Source organism: Helianthus annuus, chromosome 2, assembly GCF_002127325.2.
Source record: "Helianthus annuus cultivar XRQ/B chromosome 2, HanXRQr2.0-SUNRISE, whole genome shotgun sequence".
Lineage (NCBI taxonomy): Eukaryota > Viridiplantae > Streptophyta > Magnoliopsida > Asterales > Asteraceae > Helianthus > Helianthus annuus.
The window spans coordinates 49,507,392-49,520,510 of NC_035434.2; the positions used below are offsets into that span (position 1 = coordinate 49,507,392).

Here is a 13,119-nt window from a genome sequence, read left to right on the forward strand (position 1 = left end):
CACTACGGTCCCTAGAAGCAATTCTAATCAGTCCAAATTCTTCGAAAATGACTATGGTCCCTATAAGATAATTAAATCAACCCAACTTGATGAAATTTCTTGGAAAATTACGTTAGTAGTGGGTGGAACATGTGGTTGTTGATTATCAATTAGATTCATTTTTTGACTTATTCTCAATTTAAGGTAAATTTTATTAATTTAGATGGGATAGATTAGATTTAGAGGTTCCAAAATAATATATATATATATATATATATAAGTGTACTTGTTTCAAGATTTAAAGGTAAGATTTAAAGGTTGATGCTCGCGTTTCGCGGCAGGACAAGCAAAATTTGGTCGGTATTGCTCGGTGTACCGTACAGAAACTCTGTCTAATAATAATAACGGGAAGAGAAAACCTAAATGTGGTACTATTACTAAGAATATAAAGTTTCTTCGGTTCAACTTGACCAAAATAATGAAAACAGTGGTTCGATTAGCTAAAATTATAAGACCGTGGGGTATGGTGGGGCTTGGGTTGGGGCTTGGGTTGGGGCTTGGGTTGGGCATTGGTTGACACGTGGAATGGGAAAAAAACCCACGCCCATGGGGTATGGTGGGGCTTGGGTTGGGGGCTTGGGTTGGGGGCATGAGTTGACACATGACCATTGAGAGCCCGCCATGTCACCTTGCTAGCCCGCCCCACGCCCGGCTTCAAACCCACGCCAAAGGGGGCCACGCCCAAACTCAAGCCCCAACCCAAGCCCCCGGGGTGGTGGCTTGGGCGTTTTCCCCCAACCCACGCCCCATACCCCATGGCCTAATTGAAGCACGTCGACATTGTGACAACCGGGTAATATTTGGTTTATAATTATGTGTATAACAAACACTAAGACAATAATAAGTAGTGTTCTAAGACGCATATTAACTTAATTGGGAATTTGGAATGCCTAGGAACGTCTATTTGGCTTTACAGTACGCGAATGGTGATTTGCAGGAAAACTGCAGAACATATAAACGGTAACAAACTGACACTGAAAGAAATACTGACAACATCAAAAAATACGAGTTTTATACGCATGTTTTATACACATGAAATTATTTACTAAATTATTTTGCTTCCGAACACCGTAGAACGCATACATGAACCAAAAACGCGACAGTAAGAACGCACCGACATTGAAATGGGAGCATCAGACTCGTTCATTATTTTGAAAACTGAAATATTATCATATATTTAGCTTCGTAATCCAATTTTAATATCCGCAGTTGAAATCGGATTGAAAAAACGGACTGGAAACCACAACCACAATATTTTACGCGATTTTAACGCAACCGACGAACGTATGCGTCAAATATTGACTTCCAGCATAATTTTGAATGTTCTCGACCCTAAACAAGCATTTAACGGTATTCCACCAAGTTCGGGTGTGAAAACGGGCCTTGGAATTGTGTTTGGGCCACACCAAATACTAGGAACGCAATAATTGGGCTTTCGACCCAACCTACCTAAAAGCCCAACCTACCCTAAAACACTAACTATAAAACCTAAACACACACACTCTCCACACTATTTCTACACACACATACTCTCTCTCTTCTCTCAACTCTCTCTCTCACTTTCTCTCTCTAGAAATCCGGGGACCGGGGTCCGGTGGGGGTCGTCAGTGGTTAGGATGTGGTCCAGTGGCGGCCCGACGGTGGTCCGGCGTGATTTTTCCGACGACTTTTTTCGGAAAAGTACTCCTGCCCAATTAAACCGAACCTCCTCTGCGCAATGGTGATGTCCGTTTTCAGAGATTCGAAGCTGTTTGAGCCCAGACACAACTCCGGCGAGGCTTCGATCGGAATTCCGGCGAAGCTCCAGTCGGAATTCCGACGAACTCTTTTTGGGTTTTTTTTCTTTCCGTGCTTGTTTAGATCGGGCTACTAGGGACCATTCTATAACTTTTGAGCATTTCGGTTTGTTTAACGAAGAGTGTGGGTTATGTTAGGTGGTTTTTGGTGGATGTGGGTGAAGAGGTGGCTGGCGGCAGTTAGGGTGATGGCGAAGGTGGATGTAACACTGCAGCCGGCGGCGGTGATGATTTTATCTTGACGTTTCGGGTCTGGTTCAACCGGGTTCAGGTTCGGGTCAACACGGTTCAACCCGGTTCAGGTTTCAGTGAATGCTTGTCAATGCGGTCAGAATCGGGTTCGGGTCAACTAAGGTCAATGCAGTCAGATTTGATGTTGGTTTCAGGTTTGGGTCAACTGTGGTCAAACTTGGTCAACGAGTCAGTTTTGGTGTTCGGGTCAACGCGGTCATCTGCGGTCAAACTCAGTCCACTCAAGTCAACCAGTCAACGCGACATTGTCTTCGGTGTGAATCTGTTCCATTGAAATTAGTCCCTGGTTGTACGAGTCACGAATCAAATGTATTTTTATGGCGATGTACTTAGTTTTTGAAAAATACACAAGATTTTTCACTATTTGGATTGCTCATCATTGTCACAATAAATGAGAGTCTAAGAGAAATTCAAACTATAATCCACCAGTTGGTGTTGGATCCATATCACCTAGGAACAACAAGCTGAAGCAACTACATATCCAACCTCTGCAGTTCATAGCAACACAGTCTGCTGCTTCTTGCACTATTACCCATGTACTGACATCCAGCTGATGTCGACTTGATATCCTTGCCCATACCACCAAAATTACTTTCAAAAAAAAGCACACAAATCAAATGCAGAATCTCTACGATACAAAAGACCAAGTCTAGGTTTGCCTTTAAGATATCTAAAGATTCTCTTGACAGCATTTAAACGAGAGAGCTTAGGAGTAGCCTGATAACGTGCACACTAACACACGGCGAAGATAATATCCGGTCTGCTGGCTGTCAAATACATCAAAGACCCAATGATTGACCGGTACAATGTTTCTTCGACAGCCTCTGCTTCCAGATCTTTTGTGAGAACTTGTCTCTCTGTCGTCTGCAATAATGTCATCCACATTTTTTCCTTGATGAATCAGGATATCCTTTGAGTCCTGACGAACTTGCAATCCCAGAAAGAAGTTGATTTCTCCCAAAGCATTCATCTCAAATTGCTTCTTAATAACATCTTTAAATTCTCTGCATACTGCATCACTAGTGGACCTAAAGATAATATCCTCCACATAGATTTGCACAAGAATCTGGGCTTCTCCCATTTTTCGAAGGAACAAGGTCTGATCAATGATTCCACGAGTGTATCCATTTGCGAGCAAGTGCTCAGTTAAAGTAGCATAGCATGCACGAGGTGCCTGGTGCAACCCATACAATGCCTTGTCGAGCTTAGACACATGCCCTGGATAGCGTGGGTTAACGAAATCTAGCGGCTGATCAACATAAATCTCCTCTTTTCATTTTCCATAGAGAAATTTCGTCTTCACATACATCTGATAAACAGTGAACCCTTTGAATGATATATAGGCAAGAAAAATTCAAATGGCTTTTAATCTGGCCACCGGGGCATACACTTCGTCATAATTAAGCCCCTCAATTTGTCTGAAACCTTGCACCACCAATCTTGCTTTGTGTCTCACAATCACTCCATTATCATATCTTTTGTTTCGATAAACCCATCTTGTCCCGAGTGATTTCTTTCCTGCAGGCAACTTAACCAACCTCCATACTTGTAGTTTTTCAAACTTGTTTTGCTCATCTTGCACGGAATCTACCCAACATGGTTCTCAAAGAGCCATAGGGGTTGTTTTAGGCTCTATTTGTGAGCTGAATCACGAGTTTAAGCATGTGTTTTATATCTCTTGTCTGACTTCTAGTCAAAACCCCAGCCCCTATAGGTTCAATCACGTTCTACACCGGGTGATTCCTTTGAACACTAGTAGGAACGACAAATTCTGGAACTGTCCCTGTTGATGAAAGATTTGTCAAAATATTAGTTGTGGCAAGTTCCAGGGGTTCAACCACAGCTTCTTCCAAAGATTTATCCATAACATAATCATCAGGAATATCGTCATGTGAGAGAAGGTCATTATGATTGTTCAACGAGCCTTGATCATCAGATGCATTCGAAGCTTCGTCTTCTGTGTGTGTGGGAATCTGAATGATCTGGAACTTCTAGCACATCAGGTACAGTTGCTAAAGGTGAGGCTGCAGTTGTGCCATCCCTCACAACTTCAACATCCCCCTCTTCATCAACATTATTTATAATGATCGAGGAACCATGAGTAGCACTTGAAGTACCTGTTTTATCTGTAGAAACATCAGGAGATAAGTCATCAAGTATATCAAACGATCCAAACGACATGCATAATTATAGAGAGTAAATGGCCCGTTTCCAGCATCTGTCTTGTTTTCTTCAAGCCGTTATACATCAAACGACTCGACGATCTGCCTTGTTATTTTGTTGTACACTCTGTATGCAGTCTTATTCTCGTGTGCAACTTTACCAGTATATCCAATAAAGTAACATTCATCGCCCCTTGCGTCAAACTTTGGTATTGCATCAAGATGCAGCAGGGTATACAGACAGGCAAAAACTCAAAAATGCCCAATAGAGGGTTAGTTGTCACACCCCAACCGATGGCGGAAACATCGAGATCAGACGAACAAATCGCTCAAAGCATCATAACGCTAATTGTGACAATATAGATTAAACCAAATTTCATAAAAAATACTAAAATGTCATACAAGATTTAAACATAATAAAAATTGTTTCAAACAGAATCCAAACATTGTTTATTTCTAAGATAAGTTTCTAAGTTCATCCTAGCTTGTTTTCTTGATCACTTCATCTATCAACCTGCAACATGTATTAAAATAACATCAACAAAATGTTTGCGAGTATACAACTTTGATACATAGCATAAAATAGAATAAAATGTTTAAATGCTCATACCCAAAATGAATAACATGATACAAGTTAGTAATATGCTGAAATGGTGTAAGCTATATGTTCAAACGAAAGTTTGCAACACAATTTTGCCTTTCCCAAAGACTAATGGGAGGTTAACATGTTTTACTTAACAATACCCCAAGTCTAATGGGTGGTGCGTTAATCCTATAGCGGTATAATTGTTAAGGTAGGCTTGTAGGAAGTTAATGAGCATATAGACATGAAAAGTTTACGTAGCATATGAGATTAACAAGCATCAAATTGTTTAATGTTTAAACGTGGATAGAGTGTGAATATAACAAGTTTCATGTGTTGCGTGTTTTTTATAGAATACATGTTGCACCCAAAGTGTCTAAAAGTGAAAAATGAGATCGGGTATACTAACAGTTTTGCGTAGGAAGTACACTTAAACCGTGAGGAAAGTTGTTGGAGTCTCGAGATTACCAACTTTGCGTATGAAGATTCCTTGTAAAATAAAGCGTGCGAATAGGATTTGGGAACCGAACGAACGAAATACGTTTATCCTTGATATTAAAATAACACAACGATCTCGTTAAATAAGATTCCTAATATTTAAGGTTTACAAATTAATTATTTAGATACACCACTTTTAACGTTAGAATTTATTAAGGAATTATATTAATTCATTAATTATTTATGTTAAGAAAAAGAATTAAAAATAAAAAAAATGACACTTATTTATGTTATTAGTGGATTTAAAGATTTAGTTATAAGAGAAAATGAATTAAAAAGAAAACAAATTTATCATAAAGAAAATAATACCATGTTGGATTTGGATATGTAGAGTTAAAAATTACAAATTATGCTTTCTGCGTTTAGAAATGTTTATATCAATTATTTGTTGCAAAAATTATCAAATTTGGTCGTTGGTCTCTGTTAGACCATGGGTGTATTCTAACATCTAAAGTGTTAACAATGACATGACATGTTAACTAACATTGTAAACCACTCACTTCTTGTGTTAAAGTGCATTAAATGAGTTATGTGTTAACATGTTAACCCAATGTTAAGAGATTGATTTAATTATTATTTTTTTAGACAAAAACCCAATGTTAAAGTGAATTAAATGATTTATGTGTTAACATGTTAAACCATTTCCATAGAGTGAGACAAAGTGAAATGAGGAAAAAAAGTTGATGTGTCACTTAGGTGGAGTTAAGTTTAGTTAAACTATACCCAAAGGCCTTATTATATTCACGATTAGTTGTCATTAAAAATAATTAAGAAATTGATAAACAATTGAAATAAAGAATGATAAGGAAACATGTTTGCCCTTTCGTTGATTTGAAGCAAGAAACAATTTGCTCCACAAATAATAATTCAATGAATTCAATATGGGTTTCTATAGAAAATAGAAACTAAAAATTGTCTACTTGAAATAAAGAATGACATGGAAACTTGTTATATATTAATCTGATTTAATGATTACGTATATAAAATCTGATTTACAGATAAACTGTAAAAAGGAATATACAGCTTAAAGTGGTTTTTTTGACTTAAAAGGTTTATCAAAGAAAGGACAACAAAAAAAACGCATAGGGGGCCGGGTCAAACCCGTGACCTTTGCTTGTTTTGAACCACACCAACCATTCCACCATATTAACAATCTGCAAGTGGTCCGATTTGAACTCCTATGAACATACTGTTCATCTTCTTTGTTAAAAAAAGTCTTAACCGAACCGAACACACTGAATCCCACCCATTCAATCAAACATCTCACTGGTACAGTTCATGATTAACAACGAAATGATGGTTGTTTTAATATAAGATAAGTCAGATGATTAAAGGTGAAGAGAGGTATACGGAAACAACGATCCGTAAGTTTCGTCGAAGACTCCCGTCGTCTTCTCCGACGGCGTCGGACTTCTCCGGCGAGTTAAGGCAGTTGCAGGTTGTGCGAAAAGGGTTGTGGGTGTGCGTTTAGTGAAAAAGTAAGAAGAAAGTGGTGTCTAAACAGATTTGTAGGATCCTTGATTCTTGTTTTGGTAACACTTAAAGTTTCCGAATCAAGGTTGGAGGGTGTTTGGTAATTCAATGAAGAAAATCGTCCAGGTTCATGCAATCCTATAATTATATCACTACTAGAAAAATGACTATTTTTAACACACTTTTCCGTCACAAAGGCGTCACAAATTGAGATTTGCTACGGATTTGCAACAAAATGTTGATGTTGGAAAAAGCCCCGTTGGAAACTATTTACTAAGCATTTGCTACGCAAATTTTACCGTATTTCCGACAAAAACATGGTGTAGGAAATTTGTGACCCATTTATTACGCATTTTCTACATCATTTCCTTAAGAGTGTGCACCGCATTTGTGACGGAATATCTGTGACAACCAGGGGCGGACCTATTAACAAACACCGGGTTCCCAGGAACCCGTTCGGTTTTTAATTTTTAGTGCAAATATATATAGCAAACTGAAAAGGAACCCATAAGTAAAATATAAAGGAACCCATAACAAAAAAGCTTTGGTTCTCCACTGGTTAATCCATGTTATTCTTTCCAAAACGCCCGGGTTCGAATCATGTCTGAGGCAATTATTATTCTTTTTGTTCCATGGGATTAAAACCACCATCTAACAGGTAACACACCACATCAACAGCTGCGCCATGCAGTTTGTCTAAAAGATGCAAACACCACATCAACAGTTGCACCATGCAGTTTGTCTAAAAGATGCAATTTTTGCCTACTTGAATGGTATCATCATTATTTTTTTGTCCGGCCCGTATTGTACGAAACTGCAGTTGAAGTCATTGCTTTTAAATGCCTTATACATGATCTTTTATTGCAATGTATTGAAAAGCCTCTTCAACTATCTTTCAGTGTTCAATGCTCTTTTATTTCTTTAAATTACACACAAAACTAAATCTGACTATGATTCAAAAAGACCAAAATGTATGAATATGAAAAATAGGTCACAATGTTTTATAAATCATAATGTATGATACCTCCTCAGTTGATCCTATGTCCCTAATCAACCTTGTCTAGTTCGTTCGCTTGATTATGTCCGTTTGTTTAATATATTTATTTTAGTTTGCGTTCTATTATATACTTATTTAATTTGTTACATTGAAAAGGAGTTATTACAAAAGTATCCGTTGAGAGTGTAAAGACTGTCGTATTTTATATTATATAATGACGATTTTCTTTTCCTTATTGTATCGCACTTTTATTATGTAATGAACCTTACCCGATCCGAACTGCCGAACAGACCCGAAATTTTTTTATGTTCAGTCATATGAAATTGGAGTATCTAAAAAAGTGAACCCAGTAAAAAAATTTCCTGGATCCGCCACTGGTGACAACTGTTAAATTTGCATGCACCCGTACGTTTAATTAATATTGATTTGTACTTAATGACTGTGCTAAATTACGACTGACAATTTAAACTGCTTTCTGATTTATGTTACATACATACACATGCATCACATTCATACTGTTACTCCATTTATTACACACAAACTTTAGTGACAAACTTGATGCACAAAGCACAGTTAGCACAGTGAGCAGATAACCCAAAAAACATGCTGACAATGCCAGCACCTAGACAGACAATGTTTTTGAGGCCAAAATGAGCCAGAGACAGGATATTACACTAGTAGGGAGTGTAGGGAAGTGAGGACCATAAAACTGCGTCACTAGGTGATAGTTATAGTGCCGGGAAGTGCCTAAAACACACTCTGAATGCAGAACTCTGCACGTAATAACAAAATTCAGCATTTAATTATGCTAGTAAAGTGCAAAAACTTGACAAAATGGTCCTAGATAATTTCCAAAGTGATGGGAATTAAATGTGTCACAAAAAGTAATATAAAATACACCTTATGGATTAATTAAGCACTTTAACGGACAACACCCAACCGAACAACCGGACTTTACCCGGAACACAAAAATATTGTTAAAAACAATGTTTTTATTTTTCTAAGCTAGTTAAGGTCCCCGAACACCCTAACACACTTTATGTTACATAGCACACCATAAAGCACTAACTTATCATTTGTTTTCAACCAAGATCATTAACTAAATAGTTAAAACCCAACCAAGCACCCCCCCCCCCTCCCTTCATACGGTTACAAGGGGTGGACCCACCCCTTGATTTCTTTAAGTTGTTTATTATATTATGTTGGTGGATTAAGGAGCATTTTACATAATGACAATCAAATGTTGGAAGATTTCTATTTAAACCATAAGTCCATCACAATTCTCTTATCATCTTCACCAACAACAAACTTCACTCTCTCATTTCTCCTTGGGGTCGGCCGTGAGCCACCACACCACCATCACCACCTTCAAGTTTCATTCCAAGCAATCTACATACTTCCAAGGGTGTTAGAGATCGTACAAACAAGCTTGGTGTGTTCGGAAGCTCAAGGACCGCTCTCATTTTCTTTTATCCACCACTTTTCTTCACTAGAACTCCCTAGCCTTGTGCTAGTGGTAAGTGTCTTAGATCTTCATCCTCTTCATGTTTTTGATGGTTAATAGTTAAAAGAATGATGAAATCTCAAGAAACACTAAAAACATAAACAAGTCTTGAACATGAACCAACTTTGTGATGAAGTAGTGTTAAGTTGATGAGGAAATCATGTTATTCATATGTTATGATGCTTGTTGGTTGTTGTTACTCATATTGTTGATGGACCATCATATGGTCTTGCTAGAGCATGATTAAAAACATGAACTAAAAAGATGAGAAAGTAAGAATGTTGTGGATGATAGAATCATCCACACATAAACTATGAACTTGAATGAATGAGTGTTTTTCTTGAAAAATAAAGATCAAAGTAAGTTATAATCTTGTAGATCTAAAGATTCATGAGTGGTTTTTCAAAAGAACCAAGTGAAAAGTATGAGTTTTGTTAAAACTTGGATCTTACATAAACTTAACATATTTTTAGTGGATAAACAAGTGTAGAAACACTTATGTAATGAGAAAATTTCACAAAGAAATATTTTTAGAAAATATGACTAGAAGTTGTGAATATTCAAACTCTTTTAAAATGAAGTTTTTAAGGAACTAATCACATTTTTTAAGGAAACAAGACTTACTAAGTAAGTATGCTAGTAAGTTACTACATACTTTTATAATTTTTCAAGTTCATGAGTTTATAAGTTATGCTCGTTTTTGACAAGTTTGGTAAGTAGAGAATGTATATTGTTGATTGAGAATTGTTTGAATGAATTTTTGAAAAGAAAATAATATGCTAGTAAGCATGGACACCTCCATTTACAAAGGAAACTCTGGCGAAATTTTTCTAAAAATCCGACACTTAGAAAATATTCTTCTATCAAGTGTTTACGAATATATTTTTTTAACCTTGTTTTCAAAATAAACATCGCCATGATTTTTATTACAAAAATACCAAGTACCGGAGGTTGATTTTCGCAAATAAAAATGGGTAAATATATATTTAGAATATATATTTTATACTATAACACTTGCGTGATTATTTGTATATTTTGTGAACTAATTATATTATTTTAGGGTAAAATAATATAACTTACAAAATACCATGGAAATTACAACTCCAACATAATACCAAAAACCACAAGGAATAAATATTTAAGTTACACCCATAATATTGTGAAACCGAACACCAAAACGTAACTTATAAAATATTTTGGGATATACCGTTACACTATATTTTTGGAAAATCTTATTTTGGAAATGAGAGAAGTGAAAATATGATTTCGTAAATATTACCAAGTATATCATATTTTTGATAACGAGAAAATATATTATTTTTGAGAGATATTTTCCTGGTATATTTAGAAGATATATAATTTTTAAGAAAAATATATATTTTCTGGAACAATACATGATTAAACAAAATAAGGTTTATTTATATTTTTAAGTGAGACTTGAAATATATGGTTTTGGAAATATATATTGGGAATATATTAACAAGTTTTTATTTGAAATAATACGCCGAAATACGACGCCATTACATGGCAAGGTATACACTTACAAATACGAAAATACATGTATGAAATACCCCCACCCTTGGGAATGAAATACGAAGTTCAAATACTTGAGAAGTAGGAATACGAAATATTGTTTAACAACTATTCCAAACATTAACTATAATTTAAAGTTAAAATAATTATTTTAACTAAAAGTTATAACCTGGAATAATTTTGGGAACACAAGAAATGTAACTCAAAACCTTCATACTAAGCAAAGGCACGACCCGTTCGTCTAATAGACGTTAGTACACTGTAGGTAGTCGTGTTGGCTGAGGAGACTTGGGTTGCACATACTGAAGATGCAATACTGTGAGTTCATGTTCCCCCTTTTCTCTTTACTGTTTTCAGTTTTATACTTCGGGGGTGAAATACATGCGACAATTATTACAAACTTTTACTTATATGGTATGGTTAGCGTAGGGAGGGTTTTTACTACTAGATCATGTGGTAGGGTGATTAAGGCCATCAATCCTCGTTATAGGACCGATGGACATGAGTGATAGATCTATTTGGGTGTAGCGAGCCCCAAACATGAGTCCGCATAATGGACCATGTGGTGACTATGTCTTCCAGCTGAAGCCCGGTAACAAATCTGCTAGGTTTGAGTCTTCCTGCATCACTTCACACATATCAATGACGTTGCAAACCATTGGTGATCTCTTTTTCCTTATTGCTACATACCAGGGACTTTCATACATACTTACAACATTTTCAAAGGTTTATACATACACACAAACGAACACATGAACTCGCTCAACTTTTTTTGATGTTTTTCAAACTACATGTATTTCAGGAAATTTTAATGGATCTGGCGGGCGTTGGAAGTTTTTATGCTGCGTTGAGAATAAAGATGTCATCCATGGTCTTTGAGTTTGGACGGTGTCTTATTCCTGGAGGAGACATGTCTTCCAAACCTTGGTATTATTCAATATCTTTTGACGAGTCCTTAATGAACTCAAAAACAATTTGTACGATTTGTAAAACTTGAATTTGGTGTCAACGTTTTAAAATGATGTTGTTATGTTTTGAACTTATTTAATGGATGACAAACCTATGGTTTTATCATATAGTTGGTGTTATGATTGAATGCAATGATATTAAGAAAGTACACCATAATCACGCTTCCGCAAAAGTTAGAGTGTGACAGCTTGGTATCAAAGCTTCGATCATAGCGAACTAGGATTCTTTCTCGAGTCTAGACTATGATCATTAGGGCTCTCACGAAAATGTTTTCACGACTTGTTTTTCATTGCATACACAAAATGTCCAGATCCAAGGAACAAACATATTTACAAACAAAAGGCACAAATACACATTTCAAAATTCATATTTATAATTCAGTCTTAGAGACTGAGGGAGGTTCAGTCTTAGAGGCTAAGGGAGGACTAGCCTTAGAGGCTGGGGATAATTAGTCTTAGAGACTGGGAGGATTGGTCTTAGAGGCCAGGGAGTTGGTCTTAGAGGCCGGGGAATTAGTCTTAGAGACTGGGAGGATTGGTCTTAGAGGCCAGGGAGTTGGTCTTAGAGGCCAGGGAATTAGTCTTATAGACTGGGAGTTGGTCTTAGAGACCAGGGAATTAGTCTTAGAGACTGGAAAGGTTTGGTCTTAGAGGCCAAGGAGTTAGTCTTAAAGACTAGGGAGTTCAGTCTTAGAGACTGGGGAGGTTTAGTCTGAGAGACGGGATGTGTTAGTCTGAGAGACTGGGTGGTTTAGTCTGAGAGACTGGGAGATTTGTCTGAGAGACTAGGAAAGATAATGTGAATACATGACTACGTGATAAATTACTCTTATTTGCATACACTGATTGCTAATGATTATTATGGATATACGTGCTATGACTACTATGTACCGGCACACACGTCACCTTCCTCAGGGAATGAATTGTCAGATAATGATGACCCTACGGCCACCACCACAGATGATGAGACTGTACCTGCGCCGGAGATATTTACGACAGACACTGAGAGCGACCCTGACATGCTGACAAGGACGAGGACGACTTCCAACCATCCGCGCTGCCAGACCTTGGTGATGAATTACCCTGGCTGATAGTTTCCTTGACAAGAATCCTCCTGTCACTCTTGTTTTAGTCCATGACCACCTCATCATTGGTCATCCCGATGGTGAACACACCATGGCTCCAATCCTCGACAATGCGCTTCCTGTGGACATTCCTTCCGAAGGTTGGCTACACAACGAATAATTGATGATGATGTTGCCATGTTATTGATGGTCCTTCTGATAACACTCATGATGATGGGAAGTTAGACGA

At 37.1% G+C, this 13,119-nt stretch overlaps 1 long non-coding RNA gene across 1 annotated transcript; it reads left to right on the forward strand.

The window, feature by feature from the left end:
- Positions 1 to 6,475: 6,475 nt before the first annotated feature.
- On the forward strand, positions 6,476 to 7,696 carry LOC118488820. Its single transcript, XR_004885337.1, has 2 exons — positions 6,476 to 6,929; positions 7,462 to 7,696. It is a non-coding gene; the product is annotated as an uncharacterized LOC118488820 (long non-coding RNA).
- The last annotated feature ends 5,423 nt before the right edge of the window (positions 7,697 to 13,119 follow it).